Source organism: Salvelinus sp. IW2-2015, linkage group LG3, assembly GCF_002910315.2.
Source record: "Salvelinus sp. IW2-2015 linkage group LG3, ASM291031v2, whole genome shotgun sequence".
In the NCBI taxonomy this organism is placed as follows: Eukaryota; Metazoa; Chordata; class Actinopteri; order Salmoniformes; family Salmonidae; genus Salvelinus; species Salvelinus sp. IW2-2015.
The window spans coordinates 11,061,957-11,075,708 of NC_036840.1; the positions used below are offsets into that span (position 1 = coordinate 11,061,957).

The 13,752-nt window shown below is 46.5% G+C and overlaps 1 pseudogene; it reads left to right on the plus strand.

The window, feature by feature from the left end:
* The window catches only part of LOC111950393 (non-muscle caldesmon-like), a 56,328-nt pseudogene that overhangs the window by 9,998 nt on the left and 32,578 nt on the right, over nucleotides 1-13,752 (plus strand).

The window sequence follows — 13,752 nt, forward strand, 5'->3', positions numbered from 1 at the left end:
AATAATAGCATCCAGCAGAAATATGCACAGAAACGAGATCTCCTATGGTGTAGCCTAGCCTCCTGGATAGGAGAACACTGAGGCACAAGAAGGGTTGTCTCCTCTCTCCTCTCTCCACTCAGACAGGAATGTATGGTCTTGAGGAGCTGAACCTCCACTATCGATTCCAATTATATCACACTCTCCTTACACTGAGCTAGCTGCAGGCTCCGAGTCTGAAGGAGCGCAATATTTACACTAGAGGCAAACGCACTGTGTAGGCGTTCATATGTATTACACACAGACAGACCTAGACATTGCGTCGTAAGCAAGGCATCTCTAGAACACCAAGAGGGTTGGAATAGGAGACTCCTGGTTTCTGTCTAAGATGGTGGTGTTGTTGATATGGCTCTTAAAAATGAAGTGGATGGTTTAGAATGGTCCAGTTCACTCGCGGATATATCGCAGAGGGATTTGGTTGTGGTGGTGGGAAGTAGACTTGACCAGAGGACAGCTTCGTTACATCCGTCACATCGCAGTTAAGACCATGGTTTTAGCAGTGCAATGAGAACCTCAACAGATAGGAGTTTACGGAAGAGAGGAGCTTGACTGATAAATTAGCCCTTGTCTCTGGTCACGGTTTCCACTCCCATTCCTATTCATCAGTCTGTACTGCTACTGAACACATCTCTTCGTGTTACACCTTGCCTTTAGCCCCAATGCAGTGACCCCCCCCCCCCCCSCCCMYMMAGATGTGCTCAGGCCTGCTGAGTGACGCTTGGATGCAAAGAGCAACAGACCTTGTCCTCTATCTCTTCCTCGTATTTCAAAAACAACAACAGCGCCGGCAGCCATCACAGCTAAAAGCTCCAAACTCCGTCACAACGAGCTCCATTATAATCAGTTATCTTGACAGTTTTTTTTTTTTTAAGTATTTGTTCACTAAACAAACCAAAATGTTTTCCCAAGGGGGTCTCGAAGTAGCCTAAATGCTGGACCTCTCCACCTTTCCCGTCCACTCAGAGTAATAGCCCTCGGGTGAGGTCATCGAGCTAGAATCTTAATCTTCTCTCTCTCTATCTCCCACCCCTCTCTCGCTCTCTCTCTCTCTTTCTCCTATCTCTTCCCAGGAATGCAACAGGCCCCTTATTTTGAAAGATCTCTTGTCACATAATAGCCTTGAATATCCTTGCGCAACGCTTCAGAAAGCACATTCCGCAGCCTGATTTACAGATTTGCGCGTGGCTAAAGGATCGGATTGATGAAAATGTATGCTCTGAGGCCGTGGTCATGGTACCAATTTTCTGTGGGGCAACACGGCCCCCTGGGTATACACAGACAGAAAAAAAGGCGATACACAAACATCTGTCAGTGTCTGTGTCATGTTCTGAGCAGGCCTCACAAGCTTCTCCTGGTGTGTAAGCGGTTGCGCCATGGCTTCGTTGCGGCTCGTGCTGCTTGTATGTTTCCATGTAAGGCATGACAGGAAGGCATTTCTCCAACTGTGATACAGACCAGGCACATAAATCAGTCAGATGTTTTCATTCATCTTTTTTTCCAGTAATTTTTTCTCTCGAAAGTATAGCCACATTTTTTTCCCTCTGGCAATCGAAGGGTCTCTCAATCTCCGCAAAACATAATTACGTTTTTTTAGGGGAAACTTGTCAGAAATGTTTTGGTGTACGATACTTGTTTTTTTTCTTTACAAGACACATCAGGAACTTCTCAGGGCTTTATGAGAAATACATTTGTATGTTCCAGAACATGTGTTCCAGGTGCCGTGACAGATACGGTGTCTGTCTGAGTCCATTCCCCACTGCTCTGGGTCATAATAATTATGTGGAGAAAATTGGGCAGCTCAGCCCAGATCCCCAGGGACCCTTAAAGAGGCTGTGTTTTAAATGCCTTGTTCTTGTCAAATCAAGAGGGGATTACAGCAGGAACACTGGTCTGTAGGCCTGGTGGCTAAGTGCCTGTCCTGTCTAGCTATATGATTCACTATGTGATTCACTATGTATGTACCATATGGGAGATTGAATATGAATAGGGGCCCAAACTATAATAAGCTGCTTACCAGGGGACATTCTAGCCTCTGTGGCTATGACGTTGCCATGCTATACATGTACTGTATAGGCCTGTGGTCCCCAAACTTTTCTGAGTCAAGATCACTTTCTGAGTCATAATGAAGACCGAGATCTACGCCTCAGAATTCTTTTAAAAATTTGACTTAAAAAACGTAGGCCTTAAAAAACGTGCAACGTTACAAACAGTTCTGTAGCAACGAGGTCTGTGCAGTAGGCTATAGGCCCAATACGTTATCAGTGCATGTAGGCTACGCTTGAATTGCCCCGCCAATGTTGTTCTTCTCAGACAATTTTCAAAGTATATTTCAAAACCCGAGGTATATGATCTTGTTGTATTACTTGAGGCACAGCTCAGTGGGTATAAATCATGTGCTTTCTTTATTTTACTGGACTGATTGTGTCTGGTTTTGTGGGTCAGTCTCAGCGGAGGGAGAGCATCTCAGTCGGACCGTCCCTCAGCTAAGACGGACCAAAAAGGGGCGACCGTATTCCAGCTGGCGGCGAAACTCGAGTCACACTGCATTATTTCTGCACCAATTCATGTTGTTACTCCTATGACCAGAGAAAGTGAAATATTCCTTGATTTTAAAAAAGACACAAGCTGCTAATAATAATAATAATATTAACAACAACGCAAGCCTATAGATACACTTTGCTACTCATTCATTGAAGCTGCATTGCTGGTTGCAGCGCAAGTGCGCATTTTATGGCATATAGCAGTGTTTTTATAAAAAAGTGTTGACAGTGCTGCTGAGTATGAACTTAAACATGAACTCACTCATAAAAACGAAAGCTCTTTGCTGTATTCGTTGACAGTCTCTCTCTAGTCATGGTTTTCGATGTTTTGAAATCACAGTATCAACTTACTTTGCTGTACGCTCAAGGAAGCTGCAGACAGACACGTGATCTGAGCAATCCGATTGGCTAGCGGTAGGCCTATAGGTGCGCTTGATTTGCTCTCTGGGCACGCGGAGTAAGCGGAGTTTGTACCTTCAGACACATTAAATGGTAAAGATGGGAACACTTCGCCTACCCGGCATGCAGGGCAGCTGAGACAAGTCCACCTACTGCCAACAGCGCGAGACAGAAAAATGTAGGAATGATTGGCTTTATCGTTATTTTTTTCTAGAAATGTTTGGCGATCGACTAGGAATGCCTCGGATCGACGGTTTGGTGGGGACTGTTACTCACTATGTTATCATGCGCCATACATGAGTAAGGGCCCCTACTATGGGGCCTCTAGTGACACACAGGTATATTTTGGTACAGGATGTGCTACCGTCCCGAGTGACCCCCAAACTGCAGACAGAGAGCAATACCAGAGTAGCAGATCCAGACCTTTTGGTTGTGCTGGCATCAGTAGTGCTTTGCTTTGAGTAAAACACATCATGTAGGTGTCAACACCCCAGCCCTGCTACTCTCCCTGGTCAGTGCACCTCAGATGAATGATCTGTTGAGGAGTGGTTCAGGGCCCGTTCGGAGGGCGTTTCTACTAAAAGACGGCAGGTGTCAAGATGGCGGGTTGTCACGAACGGGACGTGTCCCATAATGGCGCCCTATTCCCTACATAGCGCACTACTTTGGAAGAAGGTGCACTATATAGGTAATAGGGTGACATTTGGGACGCAGGCAGGATGACGGAAGAGGAAGCCTTTCTCCTGAAAAGGTGGGGTGAGAGAGTCATTCGTCAAAGTCTCCGGTCGTGAGTGAGTGTGTTTTCACTGAGTGAGTTTCCTGTCCACTAAATAGGATTCATTCAGTACCCCCCCCAACCCCTTCTGTCAAACTGCTGCAGAGTGGTTTCATACCCACGTCGGTATAGAAAGAATATGGAGACAGTGTACTGTATGTCCTAGTGGAATTACACGAGACAAAGGCTGTTGATATCCTGTGTGAAGAGCGCAGGTTGACATTTATTGTCATGAATCTTGTCCTGGAGACAGAACTGTGCGATTTCCGCTAGATAGGCCAGCTGCAAAGTCAAAATTGGCTATATTGTAAAAATTCTGGATTTATATTATTTTATTTTTGGTCTTAATTCAAGGATAGCAGTGTGGTTATGGTTAGGTTTCAGATCAGATGGTATGACTTTGTGGCTGTGCCAGCTAGTGACCACTCTACAGAGCTGCCTCCAGAACAATATTCATGATGAAAAACGCTAACCTGCGTCAAGAGCGGAGGCAGATATTTGTTGACGTTCTGGATATCTGGACTAGGGTCTTGATGTATAATTTCAAAGGTTACATGCTGAAAGTTAAAACCACTCCATGTTGACTAAATACGAGAGAAAAAAAGCTAAGTGAGCTTCCTTATTGCTTTGTTCTACTGTGGAGTTGAGTGTTTTTCCTCTTGGCCAGTCGTTTGGTTATCTTCTTTGATTGACAATAGTGGCAGGCATTTGTCAGAGACCAAATAGTCTGGGGGCTGATAAACAAACGGTTTCTAACTGCAGCGCAGGGCTGAGACCCCTCGGATTGAGACTGTTTAGGCAAGAGGAATGTAACCTACGGTACAACCCTTCCGGCTTTAGAGTGCAGAATGCAAGCACTTTCGTGAAAGAGGAAAATGTATATTTTTCTAAAAATGAACAAAGAAAGGTTAGGTATTTTCAACTCCCTACTGGCTTAAAATGGAGTCAGCCTTTACCACAGGTTCACACACGCTTGTACCATAGAGATCCAGCCAGACAAAAATAAAGAGTTGCACACAATGTGGTCCTTCTTGTCCTAGGGCAAGCCAGGCTAATACTATTCTGGGTTTACTTTGCACTGTCCCAGAGATGCCACCAGAGAGACGGCATCATCCGTCATGTTGCTTAGAGATACAGCCAGCCCTAACCAAACCTGGGTTCAAATAGTATTTTAAATCTTTCAAATAGTTTTAACTGTGCTTGATTGAGCTTGCCCGGGGCAGTGGAACCACTGTGGACTACCCCCAAAAGTGCAAACCACACCCCATCTGGCATACCAGGCAGACTTCAAGCAAACACTCAACGTACTTCAACAATTCCCAATACTATTTGAACCCTGGCCCTTTTTAACCCCGCTCTTTTGTGGTCAGTATGTTATGAGTGTGAGAGCTGCCTGTATCTCACTGCACAGCATGTTAGCTAGAAACATTTTTCTCTCTCCCAGTTATGTTACGGGAAAGGGAGCTTTTTTTTCTTCCATATTTGGTCATATGGAGTACAGCCAGTGAGCAGTAGCCTTTTGATGGTGTACAAAAAAACATCCCTATTTTGTGTGGGATTTGTTCTCCTTGGGCCGTGCTGCTCTGATACGGGCTGATTGTGAATCTGACGTTGAAAATGCACCATTAAGGCACAGCACAAGCCGTTTAAAACACAACGAGGACAGGGGAAAAGGCCTCATCTCATGTACTGAAGTTGCTCGTCGTTCTGAACCCAGCTGCGTCTTCACAATGTCATTTAGGGTTCACTGTATAAACTAATCCTAATGCAAATGACTCTCTTAAAACAGTGTTTATAGCAAGATAATGTTTTACTGACATCCTCCTTTGTCCACTCTTCTCAGCTGTTGGCAGTTATCTCATTTGGACTGAGTCTTGGGCTAGGGTTGACGGTTCAACCCATGATGATGGGAATTAACTATGGCGTGATGGGTGTATTGTCTTTGCTGACATAGGAAGGCCTCTCTGGGGGGGGGGGAGATGTGTGTGGGACCAGAACCATGTGTGGGACCAAACCGGAAGGGTAAAAATAGATTATTGCAATGACTGTTCTATTTAAAAACACCAGTAGAACATGCCATGCCGAAAACACCCGAGTTAATCACACTGGCATTGGGACATGTATCAAGGGGCAGAACTTGTCATCTCTTATCAGAATGATGAAATGTAAGGCATTCGGAGGCTTTTTTCCTTTCCAAAATGTGACTGTGAGTAATTTGACGAAAATGTTACATCACACACTACGTTTAGGAACTGAGATGTCAAGCGTATCAGGGAAAGAACCTTGTCTAGCACCACACTGATTGGACAGCAACATCCAGTAATACGTTGGATCAGTTTGTGCCTGTGATGATTACAGTGTGTCTCAGTGGTGGATTCTCAGCTGTGAGCTGTTCCAGATAACCTTAGGCTATAGCTAGCAGTCAGTCAGAATATGAATCACTGGGCAAGGAGATGTGTCAGGAATTGTGAACCATTGTCTGGGAATGCATGCAGGAGTCTCCTTTTCCATCCCCAAGTGGAGACTCAAAGTCTTAGACCTCTTATTTTTTTTTGCCCCAATACTTTCCCCTCACTCCTCTCAATCTTACAGCCAAAGTCAGCACAATAGCAATCTGTGGTGATTTGGGAGGGATCGTGTGTGATCATCAGACTAAGTCACTAATGATGGTGTGTCTTAAGAATTCAAGGATGCATGGCAGGCAGATTCTTACCCAGTCACTCACCCAGTTTAGTCAGTCCTTATACTGTCATTTCCAATGGGCTCTCAGCTCTCCACTATTCCATGAATAGTGCTTTAATTTGACGAATTCTTCCGTATTAGAGCTAACCGAAACCTCTCGCGGAATGAATTTCTTTTGGAGCGGAGAGAGCCCTAACATATGAAGCAGATGGTATTGAGATCGAGCCGAACAAATCTGAGCTCAGACGCTTTTGGCCACCTCATATCCTGCCCAAAGAAAGATGTGTCCCAGCTAAAGTCTTCTACTCTGACACCACGAGATCTGTCCTCAGGTCAGCTGAGTTGGCTGACATTCCCTTGGCATCAGTATGTAGGGGAGGAAGTATGTGCAGTCACACACACATGCACACAGCCATTACACTCCTCCTCCTCCTCACATTCTCCCAGTGTTCACGATGAGCACGTAGTCAGCAGCTGGTCTGATCATGCCTTTGTGGTCCAACAGCAGTGTCTGTACCATGACAGACGAGGAGAAGGGGGAAAGAGAGAGAGAGAGGGGGATAGGGAGAGAGAGGCAATGAGAAAGAGAGTCAGAAATTATGGCCTCCCCCATGCCAAAAACTCCAGTGAATTTATGTGGCCACATCCTGGCGTGGTTCACAGCCTGGGCTGGGCCAGAGGCAGTAAATGTGTTAATGGACCCGAGGCGGGGCCAGGGGCCCGACGTGTGAGAAGAGAGGCAGATCACGCTGAACGGGACCAAGGGAGGACAACCTCTTCCAAACACATCATTACAGGTGGCGATGGACAGGACACACGCACGTTGGCTGGCCGCACAGAGACACGCACAGACCAAGACAGACACGTACACACACACTCCCAGATGTTCTCAGAGATGGAACATTTCTCTGCCCTCTGCATTGCTATCCACATTTGGATACATACCCATACCCCTACAGGTATCCTTTTGGCGTTTGGTCAAACTCAAACTGCCCCTTGAGCACCTGCAAAGCATTAGTCAGTCAGTCAGTCAGTCTGCAGTCAGTCAGCATATAAAAGACCATGATATCAACTACAGTTAAACTCTGCTCTGTTTCTCTACTCTGTGTATGAGTAGACAGAGCGCAGACTGTGAGACAGTCCTGATGGCTCCTGTATAAACACTGCTGGGTGGGAATGGGGAATCCTGGCCTGTCACCTGACTGACAAGGATTGACTGTTACACTGTGCAGAGCTTAGTTTAGCTCCGGAGGGGACGATGTACAGTCTCATTACTGTACAGGCCATTAGCTGGTCTACTGCACCGTAACACAGACACAGACAGTCAACACACATACAAGTAGACACAGACCTGAACTAAGACCCGAGTCCACCATAAAACATCACACCAATAGGTTCTACTCCAGCAGGTCTGAGATCAGTGTAATATGATTTTGGCTCACCACCTAAATGACACTACACCGGGATCAGGAGGTGACACACCTACAGCGTTGACAGAGCCCTGACTCCGAGTCAGCCAGTCAGACGGAGTTGAGGTGCTCGGTTGGGGTGACCTAACCCAGGTGAATGTCAAAGTCATAGTCTAGAATGGTAGATTTCACTGTCTTGGCTCTCGCACCACACTCACTGACAGAACTGGGCCTCGAAACAGAAACAGCCCTTTGATCACTAGGTTTCATTGGAACTCATTAAGTGAATAGCACCCTGTGAGGGGAATGGCATGGAATGAAGTATTAATAGCTTTCTCCTTTTTCCACACAGATTTAAGACCCCCCTCCTCCTCAACGTGGAACAGGCCGAGGCTGGAGTGACCGACAGACTGACTGGTGCTCAGATTCTCTCTCTCTCTCTCCAGGTGAGAGTGCGCCTCCCGTTTCCTCCCTCGGGCAGCTTCTCGCTCACCCTTTCCCCCCCTTCCTCCCTCCCTCCCCATCCCTGTCTGTCAGTGCCAGAGCCAGACATGATTCATGTCTCCAACCGTAGGACAGGGAATCAGGGATAGTGTTGTTGCTGCCTGAATCTGTCGCTCAGACCATGCATGCCATTGTCAGGAATTTAATGGATTGGTTAGATTATATTACAATATGATGATGAAGAGGAGGATGGTGAACTCAAGATGGTGATGATCAAGCTGATGAGGAGGATTTATAATGGCAACGATTGTGATGAAGACCTTTATTGTACATGGCCATGCCAGGCTCTTACAGTAGCCTATGGATAGACTGACAGTGAGTAAGAGTGACAGCAGCCTACCTCTCCACCCCACCTGAGAGGCCCAGACAGGGGCCAGAGCAAAGAGCACATAGCTCACATTCCTCCAGCATCTCCTAATGAGTAAGCCCCAGCGAGGGAGAGGAGGTGAAGGATGGCCCTGGCCCTAGCCTCTCTCTCGCTCCCCTCCCCTCTCTGCTCCTGCCACACAATCCCTGGGTCTTGTGCCAGCCCAGCACTGACATGGCAGATACCTGGGATACCTCTATCTCCCAGCTCCCTCTCTCCAACCACACCTGGCCAACCCTCACACCTGGGTCACCATGGCAATGTGCACACTGCCTGCTCTTTACCTGCAGGTACAGGCAGAGCCAGGGAGCTGGGAGGGTGGGAGCCGGCCCACAATCCCCTTCTCTTCTTTTCTTCTCTTAAAGGGAAACAGGGAACAGAGCATTCCTTGGGATGCCAAAAGTAGAAGCCTTAGCCAGAGTCCCATAGCATGACCATGTTTACTTTCATGTCCCCGCTACAGTAAACTGTGCATGTTGGTGCTGTTTAAGGATATATTGGAATATATTCTAAGTAGACCAAGTTTGTGTAGGCATCAATATTTTCTTCATTCGTTCTGTCTTGTCTTTCTTTCGTTCTGCCTCTTTTTCTCGGGAGTTCATTTTAGTCCCATGCTCAAGTCGGTGGGTGGCAGTCCAAATATTGTGTTTTTTAATCAGTTTTGGACTCAGGCAATCTTTGGATAACATGGACTTAAAGCTGCTGTCGTATCCCCGTAGAACTCCCTCTCCCCTCCCGCTCTCGTTTTCTTCTGTTTATCTGGCGAAGAAGTGTCAGGGGGTGTAAGTTATCTGCTGACAGGCCTGCCAATGTTACATTTGACAACTTTTTTTTTCTTCTCAACAACTCAAAGTGCTTCGTCCTCTGGAAGAATCTTCTGGAGTTGTTTTTAAAATGGCATGTGAATGAGTAACTTAAAGCTCCTTTCAAGACGCTAAGCTAACATCGGAATGTAAAATGCTGCATTCCTCAAATAGTTTCCGAGGCATACTCTTGAGATGAACGTGTTTGTGCTAACGTGGTGAAGACAAAGTTATTCGGTTGTGTGTCACAGTAATGACTCATGGGAAAAAAAGAGGCCTCTATGTTCTATGGACTCACAGAGCAAAACAGTGCATCAACATTTCACTGCATATTAACATTGCAATGCCACTAAGAATGAAATGGTGCCACATTTTTTTCCAGCTCTCTCCTTGTGAATAGAGGACACATTGTTTGGGTGGTGTTAACACAAACCTGTCCTAAAATGATAGGGGGAAATAAAGCTAGCGTTGTCTGGATAACATCAACATGGCTTTTAATATAATGTTCCTTAAGCGCTGGGTAGTGTCAGCCAGAGAGTTGCGGCAGAGCATTAATTTGACTGGTAAATGTTTCATTATTGCCATTGTAGCTCTCAGGAGCTGGCAGACAGAGAGGGAACGAGAGAAAAAGTAATCGGTTTACAGTGGGGAGAGAGAGAGAGAGAGTTTACAGTGGGCGAGAGAGTAGAGTGAGCGTGGAAGAGAGAGAGAGAGACCATAGTTCAGAGGGAGAGAGAGAGCCCTTAATTTACAGTTGATAGAGAGGGACCGGAGAGAGAGCTAGTGAGTGGAGAGAGAGACCATAGTTTACAGTGAACAGGGAGAGGCAGGCTAAAATCGGTTCTGTTATGAAACACTCAGAGGGAAAGTCAGAAAGATGTAATTCCAGGAAGCTCCCTCTCTCTCTCTCTCTCCATTCTTCTGCTCTGCTCCGTGTATGTTAGCTTTGACGGAATATGGGTGGTCCCCTCAAGGAATAGGTACGACACTGACATCTCTCACAGGCAAACTCAAAATCCTGTTGAATATAATATCAAATTATTATCATTATTCTTAAATATTCCCCAAATCATAGTCATACTAATAGTGCGCTCTCAGCCCCAGTGCTGCTTTTAGGAAGTATGTGATTAAACTAACGCTGGGGATGGCTTTAGTGTTTTTGTTATTGCTCTCATTTTGTCTAATTACAGTTGTACGAATTGCCGAAATCCAAGTGCCAATTTTCTTCCTCCTGCTAATGGCGTAAGTGTATTTAAACATAGAGAGCAAATTATTGCTGTGTTGGAAATTATCTGTCCCGAAAACACACGGGCATCGTAGTTTGACTCTGATAGTCCTCTAGTTAAAATGAGAAGGAGGTGGGGTCTGTGAGAGGAGAGAGAGAGAAAGAGAGGGAAAGAAAGGGACAGAGGGACTAGCCCTTGGAGTGATGGGTTTTGTTTAAAGCATACCTCCCGTGTCCCTGTGTTTCCTGTAAGGGTATGTATGCGTGTTGGAGACCCTTTTTGGTCCTCTCACTATGTGAGGCTGCAGAGGGGCACAAAGCAGGGAGGCTACAGCATGATCTACAGCACAACTCAGGAAGCAAGCCTGAAGAACCCACCCTGCCTCTCTAAAACTGATCCCAGATCTGATCCTAGCCAACCACTGACAGCTCTACAAACAAAACAGGAAAAGTAGTAGAGATTTGGGAAGGAGAGAACAAGGGGTGGTGTGTGTGGGAGGGGAGACGTAGAGTTAAAGAAGGGAAAGACAGGGAGAAGGAGGAAGGGAGGGAGAGTGGGAGGGAGGGGAGGAGTAGAAGGGCGAAAGGAAGAGGTGTTTGCCTTTTCTGTTGACTGCTGAAGCCGGTGAAAGATTGTGCAGCAGCAGGAACTCTTTGTGTTGTAGCCGTGCTGGGATAAAGCAGTGGGAGAGAGGCTGGGAATGGTTTAAGAGGGAATACAGTATATTTAAAAGTCTTATCGTCACAACTGCTAAGGTACAGTACTGTAGCCTTTCACTCAATGCACTTTACTGGTAGCTGTAGCAGTAGGCTAGATTGTGGTTGTGTACAGTTGTGTTATTGTAAGAGAAGAGCGTAGGTTGATGATGACAGGCTAAGGATCTTCTGGGTGGTCCCGCTCCTCTCCTCGGTCACGTACCCAGGGTATTTTTTTAGTGAATAGCGTTAACGACATCCTGCGCGAAACATCTCTTCCTCCTCACACACTTTCTTCTCCTTTCTCCTCCTCCTTCATTCCTTCACTTTTCTCCTTTTTGTTTTTTGTTTTCATCGTGAAATGTGACTGTGTGTTTGGCTTGGAGAGATAGCAACGTTTTCGTAGTGCTGTACGGCTAGTATTGCTAGTGAATATCGTAGTAGGCACACAAACGTGCATCCCTGTATCGAGGTCGAGAGCAGGAAGGCATCGGGGTCGTATTCACTACGCATCAAGCAGAAGAAAACAAAATGAAACAGGGAGGGAGGGACTACCTACCAATAAGAAACGCCTATTTTAGTTTTTCTGTTGCGTGCCCTAATGAATATAACCCAGCATAGGATACAGAGGTTGGTGATAAGTGAACAGTTTATAAATAAACAAAGTTTATTTGTCACGTGCGCCGAATACAACAGGTGTAGACCTTACAGCGAAATGCTTACTTACAAGCCCTAACCAACAGTGCAATTTTTAAGTAAAAAATAGGTTTTTAGGTAAACAATAGATAAGTAAAGAAATTTAAAAAACTAAACTGACAGTGGAAATAACAGTAGCGAGGCTACAGTATATACAGGTGGTGCCAGTACAGAGTCAATGTGCGGAGGCACCGGTTAGTCGGGCTAATTGAGGTAATATGTACATGTAGGTATAGTTAAAGTGACTATGCTTAGATGATAAACAGAGTAGCAGCAGTGTAAAAGAGGGGTTGGCGGGTGGGGGGTGGCGGGACACAATTAAAATAGTCCGGGTAGCCAATGTGTGGGGGCACCGGGCTACTTGAGGTAATATGCACATGAATGTATAGTTAAAGTGACTATGCATAGATGATAGAGAGTAGCAGCAGCAGCGTAAAAGAGGGGTTGGGGGTGGGGGGTGGCGGGTGGCGGGATACAATGCAAATAGTCCTTGTAGCCATTTGATTACCTGTTCAGGAGTCTTATGGCTTGGGGGTAAAAGCTGTTGAGAAGCCTTTTGGTCCTAGACTTGGCTTTCCGGTACCACTTGCCATGCGGTAGCAGAGAGAACAGTCTATGAATGGGGTGGCTGGGGTCTTTGACAATTTTTAGGGTCTTCCTCTGACACCGCCTGGTGTAGAGGTCCTGGGTGGCAGGCAGCTTAGCCCCAGTGATGTACTGAGCCGTACGCACTACCCTCTGCAGTGCCTTGCGGTCAGAGGCCGAGGAATTACCGTACCAGGCAGTGATGCAACCAGTCAGGATGCTCTCGATGGTGCAGCTGTATATCTTTTTGTGGATCTGAGGACCCATGCCAAATCTTTTCAGTCTCTTGAGGGGGAATAGGTTTTGTCGTGCCCTCTTCACAACTGTCTTGGTGTGTTTGGACCATGATAGTTTGTTGGTGATGTGGACACCAAGGAACTTGAAGCTCTCAACCTGCCCCACCACAGCCCCGTTGATGAGAATGGCGGCATGCTCGGTCCTCCTTTTCCTGTAGTCCACAATCATCTCCTTTGTCTTGATTACGTTGAGGGAGTGGTTGTTATTCTGGCACCACCCGGCCAGGTCTCTGACCTCCTCCCTATAGGCTGTCTTGTCGGTGATCAGGCCTACCACTGTTGTGTCGTCTGCAAACTTAATGATGGTGTTGGAGTCGTGCCTGGCCATGCAGTCGTGGGTGAACAGGGAGTACAGGAGGGGACAAGGCACGCACCCCTGAGGGGCTCCAGTGTCGAGGATCAGCGTGGCAGATGTGTTGCTACCTACCCTCACCACCTGGGGGCGGCCTGTTAGGAAGTCCAGGATCCAGTTGCAGAGGGAGGTGTTTAGTCCCAGGATCCTTAGCTTAGTGATGAGCTTTGAGGGCACTATGGTGTTGAACGCTGAGCTGTAGTCAATGAATAGCATTCTCACGTAGGTGTTTCTTTTGTCCTGGTGGAAAAGGGCAGTGTGGAGTGCAATAGAGATTGCATCATCTGTGGATCTGTGGTATGCAAATTGGAGTGGGTCTAGGGTTTCTGGGATAATGGTGTTAATGTGAGCCATGACCAGCCTTTCAAAGCACTTCATGGCTAC